This window comes from Rattus rattus, chromosome 3 (genome assembly GCF_011064425.1).
Source record: "Rattus rattus isolate New Zealand chromosome 3, Rrattus_CSIRO_v1, whole genome shotgun sequence".
Taxonomy (NCBI): Eukaryota; Metazoa; Chordata; class Mammalia; order Rodentia; family Muridae; genus Rattus; species Rattus rattus.
In genome coordinates, this window is record NC_046156.1 from 205,308,715 (window position 1) to 205,324,530 (window position 15,816).

The window sequence follows — 15,816 nt, forward strand, 5'->3', positions numbered from 1 at the left end:
TACGCTGGTTTTTTTTTTCAGGCAAATGACAAGGATAGAGGTATACGGACTACCAATCCCAGAAATCTTTGCGCTAATTACTCATTGCGCAGGCGTCCCATGCAAACCGCTCAGGTGCAGGACTGGGCGGTGTTAATTCGGAGAGGGCGGAGCGAGGTGGGGCTTGGCAGAACGGGCGGTCCCCAGTTTCACTGAGAGGTGGGATCTTGAAGTGTATTTAGGAAATGAGGTTTCTGCTTACAGGTTCACACGCTTCACAGTAAATTATAAATTTTAATGAGGCAATGATTCAGTGATGAAAAATCTAGCCAGACTTGAGCTTTTAAACAGTGAGCTGGCATTTGTTGATTGTGAATCCTTGCTTAATTGTAGTACCTTTACAACACGAGTGTTTCCTGTAAATGAAGTAAATACAACGTTTTTCTGGAATGTTGAGCCACTTAGCGAAAATTTTAATGGCTTTGCACTGGAGATTTGGCAGTTAAGAGAATGAAGATTTCTGCTCGTTAAGTTTATATTCTAGGTAAAGGGCCAGAGTACATAAATATAAAGAATATCTTTATATACTGACAGATGTTATAGAAAAGTACAGTTTTGTATGCAGGGGTACATTTAAGATGGTATCGCTGGGGCTGGAGAGATGGCTCAGAGGTTAAGAGCACTGACTGCTCTTCCAGAGGTCCTGAGTTCAATTCCCAGCAACCACATGGTGGCTCACAACTATCTGTAATAGGATCTGATGCTCTCTTCTGGTGTGTCTGAGGACAGCTACAGTGTGGACAGCTAAGTGCCACTCTAAAGTTTTAAGCTGGGGGATTCTTAAATACTATATACGTTTTTTCTGAGTTCAGTTGTAAAGAGACAAAAACAAATGAATCCGGAAACCATTTAGGAAAGTGCAATTGTAAAGACGGGAGGTGATAGCCCTGGAGGGGCTGAGGGTGACCTTACTGGATTGGTTTTATTGTTCTGCAGTAGAGCCAACAGGATTTTTGAGGCCTGGATCTTGAGTAAGAAGGAAAATTCCTGAAAAGAATATGTCTATCGAGGCTGATCTGGTGATTAGAATTTCGGTTCTGTGAAGAGATTGGAATATAGGTTCAAAGGCTAATTAACTTGAGCTCAATTTAGCCCTTTGATCAGCCTATCCTTGCCTACTCTGATTTGGAACTCATACTGTGGCTAATAGATACAAACCTATTTAAATGTATTAACTTAGCCGACTAGTAGCTTCCACCAATCCAAAAGCTAAGAATATCGTCGTACAGCATCTTGAGCCTATAAGAAAAACTCTTCCCCATCTTGATGTATCTACCTCTCTGGTGTACCCACCAATCTATTTTAAACTTGCCTTGATTTATGAGTCTTTTGTTAACACAATAAAAACTTCATGAAATTGCTTCATGGAACATGGAATTTGGGATAAGCTAAATCTGTTTTCCCAGGCCACTCAAAATGTCTCCAGAATAAATCGTCTCTTATTCCTTTAAAAATGAGAACTGTGGCTTTTGCATCGTCATGAATTAACTACCTCCCCCTTGATTTTTGACTTGAACAATTGTGTTATTAAGTGGAAAGTGCTGCAAAGGTTTTTTGTTGCTTATTTATTTATTTATTTATTTATTTATGTGACATTCTGTAGTACAGGCTGGCCTTGAACTGATCTTCCTGCCCTAGTTTCCTGAGTGCTGTGATTGCAGGCATGAACCACCACACCCAGTTTGGAGGAGCGTATTTTTTTTTCTTTTTTTCTTTCTTTCTTTTTTTCAGAGCTGGGGACCGAACCCAGGGCCTTGCGCTTGCTAGGCAAGCGCTCTACCACTGAGTTAAATCCCCAACCCCTGGAGGAGCGTATTTTTAAGGGGAAAGTAAATGCTCTGTGTTTACGTGTGTTCAGTTTTGCACCCGGGGATGTGAAGTGGATAGGTAGACCTAAGTTCCAGAAAGATGGTGGACAGATATTGAAAACTCTGGTTCTGTGTGAACCATAGAAAGAGAAAACAGCACATGGCCTTAAGGAAAGCTCAGGGGAAGAAACTGAAAAGAGCCATTTGCTAGCCTCTTCTTCAGCACCGCTGTGAATACCTGCATACCTCTGGACAAATGGCAAGGCGATGGAGGTCTCTCATGAAGACCACTATGATGATATTCTCTCAGACAAAGACATGGTGGGGGTCAGTAACCCCCTTTGCAATTTGCCTAGTCAGTGGTTGTTTGATAACATCCTTTTTACTTGAGAAACAAGCACTTCCTTTGCCTAGACAAGGCCAGAAGCCTCCTGTCCTAAGAAAATCCTGTTTTACAACTTAATGAAGCCAACTAGAGCTGGAAACACAAGGAAACAACTATCTCTCTAAATAGAGGTGTTCTGAAATAAACCAAGAGTCCCTCATTCCACACAGTTGACCACAGACTCTCAACTAAACCTATCCACTTTCTGAGGTCTAACTCAACAACATAACTTCTTTTCTTTCCTCTTCTCCACCTCTCTTTATTAGACTCAGGCCAAATCCTGATCTTGACCATCATGACAGTCTAAGCAGCTGCCTCCATTTTTTGTCTCACAGAATCTCACTACTGAACTTTCCCTCCCCCACCTCTGGACAACTGCCACGATCCTGAGTTCACCCGACTTGCTATTTTTTCTCTCTTTCCCAAAGTCCAATAGAATTGTCCTAGGACTTCCTTCCGAGACTGCCTGTAAATTATTTTTACCAGTAAGACAAAGAATCTGCAAAAAGAGATTCTATATTTCCCAATGACAACTTTATTATTGTCTGAAAGAGTTACTACAGGCCGAGAACAGAATGGTAATTTCCAGGTGCTAGGTACTGTGAGAGATCCAAGTGATGTTTGTCAAGGGATTTAAAAAACCACAAAGATATTCAAGAAACCAAAAAGGAAATTCAGGGACTGTATAACATGGAGACTTTATTTAATAATACTACACAGATTTGAAAGTTGCACTGCAGGAATGGTACGCACCTTTAATCCTAGCACCTGGGATTCAGAGGAAGGGGCCAGCCTGTTCTGTGGAGAAAGTTCCAGGATAGCCAGAGCTACACAGAGAAATCCTGTCCACCCTGGGGTCAGGGGTGGAGAGAGAAAGAAAAAGAAAAATAGAAAGTTGCTAAGAGTAGATTTTAAGGTACTTGACACACACAGTCGGCATAGTGGGTGATGCATATATTAAATAGCTTACTTTAACCACTAATATATGCATATCTACCTCAGCTTTCTCCGGCGGAATGAATGATAATGTGAACAGGCACCCCCTATGTGGGAGATGCTCTGAGACATGTGAAAAGCAACAGTGTTATCCTCCCACACAAATAGATTGTTGATTATGTATATATACTCTAAGTGTGTCACATACCACATATATATTTAATATAATATATCACTTATAAATATATAATGTCATATATATTCTATGTCCTATATATGTCTATATAAAAACATACAAGTCATATTATTATATAATGTATATTTATATTAATGCACACATATGTAAATATATAATATATTTAAGTATATATTATAAATATAATTTCATATAATATATAATTTAATACTATAATATCTATTTAGTTGATCAAGTACTTTAAAAAATAATTTAAAGTGACTTCTCTGATTAAAATGGATCACCATCTTCCACTAAAATTAAACCCCAGCTATCTTCTTTTTCAATTAATCATTATTCGTTTACATTTCAAATAATATACCCCTTCCCGGTGACCCCTCCACAAACTCTGCATCTAATTCCTCCCTCTCCCTTTGCCTCTATGAGGGTGCTCCTCCACCCACTTTCCTACCCCTGCCTCCCTGTCCTGGCTATCTATGCTGGGGCATAAAGCTTCCATAGGACTAGGGGCCTCCCCTCCCATTGATGTTGGACAAATGTATCTAGAGCCATGGCTCTCTCAATGTGTACTCTTCCTCTTCCGTTGGTGATTTAGTCTCTGGGAGATCTGGGGGGTCTGGTTGACATTACCGTTCTTCCTATTGGGTTGTAATTCCCTTCAGCTCCTTTAGTCCTTCCTCTACTTCTTCCGTTGGTGTCCCCAGGATCAGTTTGATGGTTGGCTGTGAGAATGCGCATCTGTACTGGTCAGGTGCTAGCAGAGCCTCTCAGGAAACAGCCATACTAGGCTCCTGTCAGCAAGTGCTTCTTGGCATCAGCAATAGTGTCAGAAACCCCAGCTGTCTTAAGGGCTTAAACATCTACAACAAAATCCATAAGAAAACAGATATTGATATTTATTTGAACTTGGGAAGAAAAGTATTTTTGTAAAGAGAAATAATTCGATCACTTAAAACTAAGAACCTCCATCAGAAGCATCTGAAAGAGCTGGGATGTAGCGGTGGTAGAACACTTCTCTAGCATGCACAGGGTCCTGGGTTCAACTCCCAGCACTGAAACAGAAATCCGAAAATAAAAAGACTGACTCTGAACTGAGGCTTCGTGTTCAGTCGCACAACTGATGGTAGGTTGACACTTAAATAAAAAAAAAAAAACAACTTTATTCATACATAATGAGGAAATAAACCAGCAAGAGAAATAAATAACATATCCCAGAAACAGAAGTAGTGTATTCCATAACCTCTCGAAGAGCCATGCATCATTCTGACTGTGGCTTTAAGTACCATGCTGGCCTTGAACGGCATTAGGAAGCATCTCCTTATTACATCTTTAAGGGTCCAGGTAAAACTTGGATGGCTTGTTAGTATTGTAAGAACTATTTCATCTGTACTCATGTGAACGTGTGTTTCCGGGTGTATGTACACATGCCTGCAGGTTTCTGTAGAGGCCAGGCAAGGGTGCCAGCTTCCCTGGAGCTGGTTACAGGTGGGTGGGCACTGAGCCCCTCCACTGCTGTGTGGACGCTGGGAACTCAACTCCAGTCCTGTGAAAGAGTAGAAAGTGCTCTTAACTATGGAGTCACTGCTGTAGCCTTGATTTGTTTCTTAAAAGTTTAGTAAATCATCCTGTAAAGTCACCTAGGTGGCCATTTTCCTTGTAGCAAGATGAAGTACAATGCCAATCTCTCTATTGCTATAAAACTACGCACAGACTTAACTTGGATTTTCTATACGAGTCATTTTTCTAGGAATTTACTATGCCCACCCTCAATTTATCTGAATCCTTAAAATAATTTTTTTATAGTTATAGGTTTTGATTGGAGAAATCTGCCCATTGTTACATTTTGCACTTGTGGGATGATGTCACAGGCGAGGCAGGTACAAGATAGAAGGAGGCCTGTCATTGGATGAGAAGGAAGGATGGGCGGGAGAAAAGTTTGAAGGAAGAGGAAGAGACTGGAAAGGAAGAGAAGAGGAGACAGGAGGGAGAGGAAGGGCAATATGGCGGGTGACGTTAAGATTCCACGCTGTGCCTTTACAGGTTGTTACAGGGATGGATGTGTATTGGGCTTTGTATGTTTAGGTGGGCAATTCTATCTTATCAATTGGGTCAAAGGTTATTGTGTTTTGTGTTCTTTCCTGTGTAGATATAAGTGTAATGGAGTGTGGGGCTGCTGGTCTGGGCCGCCACGGAGTTGGGATGTGTGTTTCTGGCATGGAAACCTGCCTTGGGAACTGGATGGGTAGAGAGATTGCTGCCAGGCTCAGAGAGAGGCTTTCGGCAGTGTGATATGGGATGGAGCAAAGTGTGTGAGAGGCTTTGCAGACTGAGAATTAAGATATCTAGCAAGGGGTTGGGGATTTAGCTCAGTGGTAGAGCGCTTGCCTAGGAAGCGCAAGGCACTGGGTTCGGTCCCCAGCTCCGAAAAAAAAAAAAAAAAAAAAAAAGAACCAAAAAAAGATATCTAGCAGGTATCTTGGGGCACCGCAGTGCCAGGCCTAGTGGGGATAAAAGGCAACATTTTATTTCTTATGTTTTTACAACATGCACTCACATATGTAAGTTTATATATTTGTGTGTGTGTATACATAAATATTGTTGTAATACATCTAATTATGCATTAATTCCTTTAGTAAATATAATATTAGCGGTTTGGTTGTTTGATTATGCTATGCTTTCGGTAGTGGGCTTGATTACTACGTTGTTCATTTGCTTTTTTTCCCTTCGAATTTTTTAATTCTTTTAGACCACAAATAAAGTGTGATTTGATGTTCAGTGTGAGTTCTAAGGCAAGGATTGCCATTGCTGTGTGGAAGCAAGGCAATAAAAGAGTTAAAGGAACTTGTGCCCCATGCCTAGCTCTAACAGGAGCCTCAGCAGCATAGCCAGCTGAAGGCTAGCCTGGGCTTCAGGAGGCCTTGCTTCAGAAGCCAAGGTGGGGTCAGAATGAAGAGTGAGCCCTTGGAAAGAGGGGCTCCACCACTTCCGGAGAGTGAGCTACTAGGAGTGGAGGAAGGCAGAACTGAATAGGTCAATAGTCCCAGCCACGTCCGGTCTGCTCTATGCTGAAAGGCCGGGGAAAGGTTTCGGGCAAGAGTGTGGCAAGATCTGAGCTATGTTTATAAAGGATCCCTCTGCCTGTTCTGAAAGAGTGGTTGTGGGAGCCAAGGAGAGACTTGGGTGAAAGAAAGAGAAAAGCCACTGCTGACCACTAAGATAAAGAGGGGACTCCCCTACACTGTTGCTATTCTCTCCCCCAGTTCCTGAGGGCTGTTTGGTGTTTGTTTTTTTAAATTATTTATTATTTATTTAATGTATATGAGTACATTGCAGTTGTCTTCAGACACACCAGAAGAGGGCATCGAATCCCATTACAGATGGTTCTGAGCCACCATGTGGTTGCCAGGAATTGAACTCAGGACCTCTGGAAGAGCAGTCAGTGCGCTTACAGGTCGAACCATCTCTCCAGCCCTGTTTGGTGTTTTTTTTAAACCATCACAATAATCCCTGTGTAATAGGTGCTGTTATTAATTCTGTTCTACAAAGAAGGCGCTGAGCTTAAAGAAGCAACTCCCTTAAACAAAATATGCTTGTTTTTCACATTAACTATAAAGCAGAAATTTTTTTTTTCAGGTTTAGGAAAAAATGTACTGAACATTAGATAAACATAATTTAAATCTAGATGGAAAACGGGATGCTAAACTGTAGTATCCGAGGCAGCTACAACTAAGCGGGTGTGGCTGCTGTAAGTGTTTTCTTTGGGGTTGCTGCCGAATGTCTCTGGGTTATTAGAGATTCAGCAAACAAACAAACAAACAAACCCCGAGAGACACCAGGTAACAGAGGAGGTGATTTGGTGGCTCCTGCGATGCTGGCAAGTGTCAAAAAGGGAGTGAACAGTCTTCTCTTGTTCCTGGTAAATTTAGGAAGAATACTTCGAACATTGTTCACTTTTCCCTTTTGGGTCAGGCTGCTCAAAACATTTCCTCAATTCTTTCCCGGCAGGCCTCTCTTCCTGCTGAGAGCACGCGTTGGCTTCACCGGCGGCCATGTCTGGCTCTTACAATCCATCCTGCTTCCACAGTGAGCTTTTCTGGAGCCTTTTAGCGACGGGGGAGGGAGGGTTTCAGGCTCTGCAGCTCCTGCTTTGTCCTCTTCCTCAGCTTCGTTAGCACACAGGGGTGTGGGGTGACGCTTTTATGTCAGTTCTCTGAGATGTTTGTCTCCCCAACTAAGAAGGAAGATTTGGCTTTCAGAAATTAGATCAGGTGGTGAGAATTAGCTCAGGGGTGATGCCAACCACACCAGGGAGAAGGTGTAGCTCAGGGGGAAAAGAGCCAGAGGTTTTAACAGTGCTGACAATTAATATTGGAGCATTAATGTAGTTAGAAATGACGCCGAGTACTTTAACTATAAAAAGCGATGTAGCAGTTGCTATGGAAATGTGACAAGTTAAAATAACAGCTTTAAGTGGAAGCACAGGAGAGAAGCAAGGGAGGGCCCCCTGATTACACACCCTGAGTAACGGAGGCTGATGAATGCCAAGTGCTTCATTTTACCTGATTAAATTATTAAACATAATTTTTTTCTCTTTATACAAAATGAATAGAATTTCTTTTCCTTTCCTTTGAGCTGCCATTCGGTGCAGTGATTATTCTCATAACTATTCCAAGGAGAAGCTAGAGAAATAAGTCTGCATTGCCATGTAATCTAACTAATATTCAGGCCCAATCTGTAAAAATCCTGTTATAATTAAACCTCTATAGGACCCCGGGGCTGGGGGGGGGGACTTGGCAATGCTGTTCTTTGATACCCTTTGTGAGATTCCCGAAAGAGAACTCTCTTTTTAATATGCACATTAAAACTTACCCCCAGGTGTTCTCTAGCTTGGCCAGGAACCAAACAAAGGAAATAGACTTCAATTTCAGCGGGGACCTTTACAGGAAAGGTAATTCCTCCCCCTGCTATGGAGTATTAAATTTTTGAATGTCCTTCCCTGGAGAGGTTAGGCCTGGAATAGATGAACCAGATCTGCATTGTCTGTGAATTCAGCCGGGAACTACCTGATCCAGGGGTGTGGGAGGGGTAGTTAGAGATTCTTCCTGCCCTCAAATTCCACAGTGGAATGAAGACTCGGGAATATTTCAGAAGTATGTACAAAGAATGTGTGGACACAACATAGACATATAAAGCAACTAAAGCAATTATATAAAAAAAAGTAATTATATTAATCTCATCTGAGATTAGTGAGAGGTCGTTGGCTAAAAGATTTTATGCAGAACAAATGTCTTTTTTTTTTTTAAAGATTTATTTATTTTATTTATACAAGTACACTGTAGCTGTCTTCATGCACAGGGGAAGAGGGCATCAGATCCCTTACAGATGATTGTGAGCCACCATGTGGTTACTGGGAATTGAACTCAGGACCTCTGGAAGAGCAGTTAACGCTCTTAACCACTGAGCCATCTCTCCAACCCAAACGTTTTTAAAGAAAAGAGAATCAGAGGGAAAAGGAAAGACAGGGAGAAACAAACATGTCGTTGTAAAAATATATATATAAAAAATCTATTGTTGTCTTTTACCTCTCTAGGTCCATACCGTGGTGCCCCAAGATATCTGCTAGATATCTTGTCGGAAACACTTCCTAATTCCGCAGCGGCCCAGACCAGCCGCACACTTTCTTACGCTCAAACCCTCACATAAAAGAACACACAACACAATAATCTTAGATCCAACTGATAAGATATAATTGCCCACTTAAACATACAAAGCCTGGTACCATCATCCCTTGAGAACATTAACGACAACCTGTAAATACACAGAGCGAGATCTTTACATCAGCCTCCATTGTCCTGCCATGGCTTCTCCCTCTCTCTCCCTTCTCTCTTTTCTCTGTCCTAGTCTCCTCCTCTTCCTTCAAACTTCTCTCCCACCCATCCTGCCTTCTCCTCCAATGACAGGCCTCCTTCTATCCTGTACTTGCCCCTCACCTGTACTTTACAAATTCAATCCGGAGAAGGTTCTGGTGAAGGTTCTGATTCCTGAGTAGGCAGCTGTCCTGGGGACCGTGGAATTAGCATCAAAATACAGATAACTCTAGGGCAAACCACAACACAAACAAATGAGGACTCTAGGTTTTTATTTTTTTTAAAAAAACAATTTATTTTTATTTATGAGTATACTAGCTATCTGCAGACACACCAGAAGAAGGTATGGGATCCCATTGCAGATGGTTGTGAGCCACCATGTGGTTGCTGGGATTTGAACCCAGGACCTCTGGAAGAACAGTCAGTGCTCTTCACCACTGAGCCAGCTCTCCAACTCCAGTTTTTATTATTTTATTATCATACAAAATGACAAATTTTTCCTGTTAGTTAAAAAAAAAAATTGCTTTCCTCTCTTGTTGGTCCCAGAACTCATTGATCATGAGCCACTACAAATGAGCTTGTCTGACCAGTAAGATGACCGTCAGTTCACCTACTGTGGAATAAGTACACATATGCATATTTACTGTTTATTCAGTGGCTTTCTCCTAAAATCTCCAAATTTATGCTCACTATTGAGAAAATAATTTCTCAGACTCTTACAATCCAGGACTAGGGAAGTGGAGGTTTGAGGAGTTCAGGACCAGCCTCAGCTATATGGTAGGTTCCTGGGCAGCCTGTGCTATATGAGTATCTTAACTCCTGAGTCCACCTTACAACACGGAGATAAAATAATGTCTTGGATGTATTAGCAAACAGCACACACAATGTGCTCTTTAAAATGAAACGGGCTGGTTGACGTCTGTCAAACAGACCACCACACTCTTGTCACAGATACTAAGCCATGATAGGGCAGCATCCCAGAGCACGTGCCTTGGAGTGAGCTTAGTTTTGGTGAATTCAAAGTGCTTTCTGTGTCTGCTGACTTGGGCCCCTGCAATCATCTGGTAAAAGCTGTTCTTTAACGCTATTTCCTCTCTAAGATCCTAGTCAGAGTCTGCTCTCAACCTCAAGCTTCCCTTTCTGCGTCATGTCTCTGTCATCTCATCGAATGCATCACTAGTCAAGCAGACACCCATATCAACCTCTTTCATCTCTATTTGTCACTGTCACGTCACTGTCCTCCTTTCTTTTGTCAACCTGGGCAGAAGTGGGCCTCAAGAAGATTACGGGTTTGTCGTGCACACCTTTTAAGGATTTTTGTCTCGGCCGTCATGTGTTTACATTTTTGAATATTTATTACCAGATTTGGTTTGATTTTTTTTTCCCTTGTGTTCTTGGTAAAAGAAACTGGCGAGGTGCCAATCAGTGTTGCCGGGCGGACAATCGTAAGAGCGGACCTCCTGTCTCAGTTTAACACGAGCAATGATGCATGCCACTGATCTTAGACATGATCCATGCTTCACGAAGTGAGAGAGCGAGAAACATAATAACATTTAAATTAGACGCACGCGTCGCCATTTGATTTACTATTCAGATTCCAATCAAATCAGAAGTTGATTTGATGGAAATTGATAGGAACCTTAGCCGCAGTTAGACTCTGAGCTTGATGTGGAATTGCACACCCCGCACTCAGTCCCTGCGAGCAAGGAGCGGGAAGCACATACTGTATACCTGTCTGTTGGGAAATAAGTATAACCTGGGTTTCTTTATTTCTTTTTAGTTTTTTAGCATATAAAATAATGGATTTCATAATGGCATTTTCATAGGTCCGTTTAGTTTTACTACATCATGTCTGCTTTTAGTCAACTAAATTCTGTGGAATGTTTGAGGTAATCCATTTTCTAGTTAGAGTGATTTAAGATTCAGGCCCTACAAGTCGTAACTGTTAGCATTTTGTCTAAGTTCCGCCCCACAGTTACCTGGCAACAGCCAGGTTTGCCTGACTCACTATAAAAGGGGCTGCTTGCCCCCTCTGCTCTCTCTTGCTCTTGCCTTCTTCTTCTTCTTTTTTTTAAAAATTTATTTCATTTATTTTGTGTTTATGAGTACACTGTAGCTGTCTTCAGACACACCAGAAGAGGGCATCAGATCCCATTACAGATGGTTGTGAGCCACCATGTGCTTGCTGGGATTTGAACTCAGGGTCTCTGGAAGAGCAGTCAGTGCTCTTAACCACTGAGCCATCTCTCCAGCCCCTGCTCTTGCCTTCTTACTCCCACTCTGTCCTCTCACCCCTTCACCTTCTCTTCCATTCCCCTCCCCCCTCCCTCCATTGCTGGCTTCTACTCCCCCCTCCCCCCCTCTTTCTGTCTCTACTACCCTCTCAGCTCCCCTCCCCATGCCCTGAATAAATTCTATTCTGTACTATACTGTGTGTGGCCGGTCCCTCATTGGGGAGGGATACCTCCTGCCTGCGGAGGCACCCCCTTTCCCCACACCTAACTACACATCCACCAAACATATCTCTCCTTATCTTTTTATAAACAACAATAACCACATGGCTAGAACTGGGGATTCCTTCTGTGGGATTGTTAACAGGTTCATTCATCCAGCCACTCACTCAGTACAGTTCAGGGTATCTATTAAATGTCCACTAGAACTCTAAGTATATATATTGGTTAATTAGTCAAAGCCCCTGCTTTCACTAGGCAAGCTTTCTGAGGAGGCAGCAGTATAAACAAGTAAATGAATATTGAAGTGTGGGTTGTGATGTCAGGCTACAAGGGAGGCTGAACTGATGTCCAGAGAGGAGGCCCATGCGACCTACTTGGACAGAAGAGCTTGGGCACAAACCTGTGTGCTGCAGTATGGTCAGGTGACGTAGCTGATGTGGTGGAAAATGGGGACAGCAGGGACTGGTATTCTGGGCTTTATAGGGGGTCTCTATGCAAGGACCATTAATTTACCATCTGACTGGTGGATCTCCCCTCCCCCGAAAGCACTGGATAAATACAGACTTCTATTCCTATATGCTTCCTAACTTAAGTTAGATGTATTGTTTTTTTCTTTTGTGAACATAGTTCTACATGGTCATATATGAGTGCAAGAGATGAATTTTTGATTTTGAAAATTCCAGTTAACATTAATTTAGTAATATGCAGCAAATCAGAAAATTAAGCACGGGACATACAACTTCCTATTCTCCTGGAGGGCTGTTGAGGGAAAGTTTCTACCTCTATATTTTCTGCATGTGTGTGAGCCACTCGCCTTTTCTCTGTTCTGGGATTTTCTGTTTTCACGGTGAATAGCTTTGAACATGAACATGCATCTCCTTTTGAAGCCAATGGCAGGTTTGTTCAGAACATTAGAAACAGACGCTTTTCTTCCTGAATTAAAAGCAGATGAGTTTCCTAAACACCGTGCACGATCGGGGTTCCTCCAGTTAGTAAGGCTCTCGTCACGTGACTACACCCAAGCACAAGAGGCAGGGATGCTTTTGCTTTGGCTCATGGTCTCCAAAGTTCCAGGCATGGATGTCTGCTGCTGTAGGCCTGTGGTGAAGTAGACCGCCATAGCTGTGGAAGGAAGGGCAGCAGAGACTCCTCGCCTCACAGGAGTCTGCGAGAAGGGGAGGGAGAGAGAGAGACTGTGAGAGAGTGAGGGAGTCTGGGCTGCGATATGTCCTTTGGTGATCTATCTCAGGTGACCCCCCTCCCCCTACATCCTAGCTCTGTTCAGTTAGGACACTGACCCAGGTATAGAGACATTCATGGAATCGCTAGGTGATGAGTCAGAAAGTCTTTGTCTTTCACCCAGGGCTCTTGTGTTGTCTGTCACCTTCTCTGAAACGGGAAGACTAATCTGTCAGCTGGGTAAGATCTCAGCTTTACACGTTCTCAACAAAGACTCCCAAGCAATCTGAGAGGCAGGAAGAACACCAGGCCAGGCCATTCCCAAGTGCGCTCAGCCTGCGCGATATCTAACATTTTTCTACTGTCTTTCTCCTGCAAAGTCACAAGATGAGCTATTCTCAGACAATCTCATCAGAAGTGTGACTTCTATTCTCCAGTTTGTGAAAGCTACTAGGTATTAATTATTCTGCTTTTAATATTCTTAACCAAGTGGGAGGATATTCCCACAACGAAAAGAGCGGTATGGTAAAGTGTTAGGATCATCAAGACGTATAATCCTTGATTTAAAACTAACCCTTTTGTGTGCATGGGCTTGAATGATACCCAAGCATAGTCCTCTGAGTGATTCTTACAACACTGTAGTTTATCTGCATTCCCAGGGCCAGTGAGTGCACACAATAGGGGGATGGTTTTGCGACTATACCACCTCCCCACTGGGTTCTGAGGAATAGACAGTGTCATTGATACTGTACTTCGAGGAGCTGCTTTGGCTGTTGGAGATGCTGTAAGTCTCCAATATAGTGGCTAGTTGACCTGGAATCTGACAAGTCTGAATTGAGAGTTATTATGTATGTAGATTTCACACCAGCTTTTACAGCTGGCCAAGTCTCCTCACGAAATCTTAAAACTAGAAATGGTAGTATCTTAGATATGCTAAGTTAAGAATCATTAAAAGTAATTTCACATTCATTTTTGCTTCTTTAAAGTGACTACTAGAAAATGTAAGCTACATATGTTGCTCTCACCGAGCAATGCCCGTTCCAGAGTCTTGCTACTTGAAGGACAGTCCTTGAGCCAGCAGCAGCTGGGTCATGAATAGGAACATGGACTCCTCACCCCACCTGGACCTACTGACTCAGAACCCAAATCCCACCAAAATCCTTGTGATTTGAACAAACATGAGAGATTAAGGAATAGAGAACTCCCTAGGGCCAGGGTTGCCAGATTTAACTATTAAAAATGTAGGCTACTCAATTAAGTTTAGTTTTCTGATAATCAATGATTTTTACATACACCATATCTTTGTGTGTGTGTGAGCACGTGCGTGCTTGTTCCTGTCTGTGGGTGGGGTGGGGCAAAGTTTAACTCCTATTCCTCAGGGTGACATCCACTTTGATTTTGGACATAGGGTTTCTTACTGGCCTGAGACTTACAGAGTAGCCTAGTCTGGCCAGCAAGCCTTAGAGCCCACAGGTCTCTCTCCAGCACTGAGATTCCAGGAGTCAGTCTCTGTGTCTTTTATGTGCAGGTTCTCAAAGTCTAACTGGATCTTCATGCTTATACAACAAGCACTTTGCCAACTGGTTCTTCTCTCCAGTCTCATATACTATGACTTAAATATTGCATGGGACATACATATTGAATTGACTTGTTTTTCTTGGATTCTAATTTAACTGGAGATTGTGTAGTGTGGTGGTTTGAATAGGTATGGTCTCCATACACTCATGTAGGGGAATACTTGGCCCAAGGGAAGTGGCACTAATAGGAGGTGTGGCCTTGTTGGCGGAAGTGTGTCGGGCAGACTTTGAGATCTTCCATGCTCAAGCCACACCCAGTGTGACACACAGTCTCCTTCTGCCGCCTGCAGATCAAGATGTAGGACTCAGCTCCTCCAGTACCATGTCTGCCTAGACTCTGCCATGCTTCCTGCCGTGACGATAATGGACTGAATCTCTGTAAGCCAGCCCCAGTTAAATGCTGTCCTTTATTAGAGTTACCTTGGTTGTGGTGTCTCTTCACAACAATAAAACCCAACCTAAAACATACAGTTTATCTGTTATTAGATGTCCAATTAAATTCCTGCTCTCCAAAACTGCTTTACTACTTGCTATTTTGTAGAAAAGATCAAGTTGATAAAAACAGAGATGGTGAGTAGAAGAGGGAGTGTGGAAGAAGGTAGAAAAGTGCATGTGGGAGGAAGTAGAAATGAGTCAAGGCACAAGAGATGGTACTGAACTATAATCATTTATTATTATTATCATGATGACGATGATGACAGCATTTCATGTGGCCCAGGTTGACCTTGAACGTGTGGTCAGGGATGAAGTCGAACTTGTGATCATTTTGCTTCCAGCATTCAAGTGCTGGAAAACAGATGTGTGCCAGCTCACCCAGGATATTAAGTTATTATCACACCCTTCCCCTTTAATTCCGGGTTTTTGCATCTTCCCTAGTTATGATGCTTCATTTATCTTTTGTTGTTTTCTGAATGGGTCCCTGGTGCCATGTAAGGAGGAGGCAGCACATAAAGAAGGGAAGGACGTCACCAACAAGTCCCCAGCTTCCCTGAAATCCTTTACCTCTCCCCAAATTCACTTCAAAACAGCTCTGCCCAGGCTGGAGAGATGGCTCAGTGCTTAACAGCTCTGCCTGCTCTTCCAGAGGACCCTGTTTGGATCCCCAGCACCCACAAAGTATCTAAAACCATCTGTAACTCCTTTTTCAGGGGACCCAAGGCCCTCTTCTGCCCTCTGAGGGCAACCGTACACATGCACTCCACAGACATATATGTGGGCAAAGCACTCATACTCATAAAAAATAAAATAAAAAATATCTTTAAAAAAATTAAAGATAGCTTCTGTCAATTACTAGTACTTTCCCATTAGACATATCAAGGTCCCGAAGAGACAAAAATGCCTGTGTTTTGTTTTGACTTTCAGTGTCACGGATTTTT